The sequence below is a fragment of the Megalopta genalis genome, unplaced genomic scaffold (assembly GCF_051020955.1).
Source record: "Megalopta genalis isolate 19385.01 unplaced genomic scaffold, iyMegGena1_principal scaffold0022, whole genome shotgun sequence".
In the NCBI taxonomy this organism is placed as follows: domain Eukaryota; kingdom Metazoa; phylum Arthropoda; class Insecta; order Hymenoptera; family Halictidae; genus Megalopta; species Megalopta genalis.
The window spans coordinates 3,525,001-3,527,500 of NW_027476092.1; the positions used below are offsets into that span (position 1 = coordinate 3,525,001).

Genomic DNA, 2,500 nt, shown 5'->3' on the forward strand with positions numbered 1-2,500 from the left:
TATTGCACGTAATCCCTGCCGGGGATCCCCGCAGAACAGGCGTCAACCCAAGAGCTGCTATCGATGACTTTAGCAGCCTCACGCAATTCTCCTCCATCGTTAGACTGATGGAGTAAAGATGCCCAGTATTTGGCACGATCCTCAGGTTGGAAGAGCGCCCGACCTTGGATAGTCAGAGCACTCTCCGCCCGTCGAACCGCTGCCACAACTGCCGGATGTTGGGAGGCATCTCTTGCAGCCGCACAGGAGGACCTCGCCATTGATGTTAACCTGGCGTGCATCATACCCGGTATCGATGTTCGAAACGCGGGGATGCCAAGTCCACCCTCCTTGCAACTGGCGTGGAAATACCCAAGTGGTACATCTTTGGGCAGACGCAACCACCTTCGAACGGCCAGCCGCGTCTGTTTATCTAATGCCTTCAAGATTTTAAGTGGGCATCTTGTCAAAACCAGCTGGTGATAAAAACGCGGAATGAGGAAACAGCGCAAGATCTTGAGGCGCTGTTGAGGCTTGAGTGGCGCCTTGGTGATATTGGCCAACTCTCTGTCTAGCTTGCCCCCAGGTTTTTCAATACCCATTGGCGAGATTTTAATGCCCAGATATCGGAAGCCCTCGGTAGGTCCCAGTTGTTTTATAGACCGACCGTTGACCTCAAATTTGCTGGCGGAGAGTATCTTGTACTTCTTTTCTTTACCAGCGATCTGGATGGACATAGCCAGACATTTATCGGAGTTGAATTCCAACCCGTACTTTCGTGCCTCTTCCTCAGCCGTTCGAAGCATGCCCTGCATTCCTGAAACGGAGGACGCGAACAAGATCAGGTCATCCGCATACGCCAGTATATTGACCCTTTGCTCCCTGATAACATAGCCGACCTCCTCGGGTAACATCCTTATCACCCGGTCCATGACGATCGAGAATAGCAGGGACGACAAGGGATCGCCCTGCCGCACACCCCTCGCTACCCCGATCGGATCCGATGTCTCGCCACGGACCTGAAGCACGGTTCGGCTATTACGGTACGTCGCTGTTATGTACCTCACAAAGAGCTCCGGGAGTCCCAATCCCCTTAGTGCCGATGTTATGGCATGGTGACTAACGCTGTCAAACGCCTTGGCCACATCTAAGGACACAACGTGAAGCTGCTTTAAGCAGCTCCGTGCGTCACGAAGGGCAGTTGATAGTACAAGCACGTTCTCAGCACAGCCATCGTGTACTCCTCGTTGCCGCTCATCGATGAGACCGGCTTTTGCCAATCTCACCGCCAAGATTTTATGCAGCTGACGAACGACGACTGAAGCCACACTTATAGGACGGAACTCGGATGGTGTTGAGCTTCCGTCCTTCTTAGGGATAAATACCGTCCTGCTGATGAGGAGCTCAGATGGAAATGCCCCTACCGCAAGGATGACATTATAAAATAAGGTTCTTAGAACCACTGGCACACTCCTCCATTGCCTGCTCGAGATGTTATCGAGACCCGATGCCGAGGAGAGCGGGATCTCATTGGCCTGGATCTCATGGCCACGAACCGGCTCAGCGATCCAATGCAGGTCCTCCCTTTCCTGAACTGGATGAAGGTGTTCAATGGGGACAGAAGGACTGGTGAGCATAGGTGTCCAGTACTCCACCATCTCGCCAACGGTTGGTGTTTGAGCCTGCACCGGGCCATCCAGTACAAGCTTGGCCGCGCGAGACATGTCCTTCTTCCAGAGTTCCTGCATGGCCGCATACTCCCTTCTCCTCAGTCTCCACCTCGGCACGGGCCCGGCAGGTGCAGCTTTAGGTGGCCGGAGCAGTGGTGTTCTCCGCTCCTTTACTTTCGCAGAAGGCGTCGGAAAGACTCTTTGAAGCCATCGACAACAAGCACTCGGTGTTATTGGTTCTCGATTAAGAACCGTTCTCGCAAGACTTACGAGTTCCTCCGCTTCATGGGATTTCACCCTTTCGGCCGGATCAATCAGCTTACGGATAGCGTCAATATATTGGCACTGATGTTGCTGTGCCGACGCAGAGTGCTCCTGAACAGGAGCAGGCGAATCCGCCTGTCGATGACTTGTGTCGTGATGTTGAGTGACACTGGAGGTTGAAGACTGAGACTCAACGGCAGGTCCACGCTCGCGGCATACACCGATCTTCTGTGTAACAAGAGCTTTATACGTCAATTTCTTTCTGAGGCCCTTCAGTCGATCAAGACTGAATTTATTGTCGAAGACCGTCAGTAGATGTTCATTCATAAATTTGACGTTGCCCTGCACACTCGCAAGCGCCTCAGCCGCCGCCACCATCTCAGTCTCTTCCTGAGTCCACCTAACCTTCTTTACGGCCACCTGCACTCGTTGGTTGGCCTCGACTGGATGAGCCCTCCTCACATGGACCCCCAACCCGATGGAAGTGGGAAAGGATCGCGAACAATGGGGACATGGATGTAGTGCCCCCCGTGACGCAAGATGTTGTGCGTCGTTACTGGACTGGTTGGGTTTATTTCTGGAGGTCG

At 53.4% G+C, this 2,500-nt stretch overlaps 1 pseudogene; it reads right to left on the reverse strand.

Annotated features, from left to right (window-relative positions):
• The window catches only part of LOC143260888 (large subunit ribosomal RNA), a 7,684-nt pseudogene that overhangs the window by 2,124 nt on the left and 3,060 nt on the right, over positions 1-2,500 (reverse strand).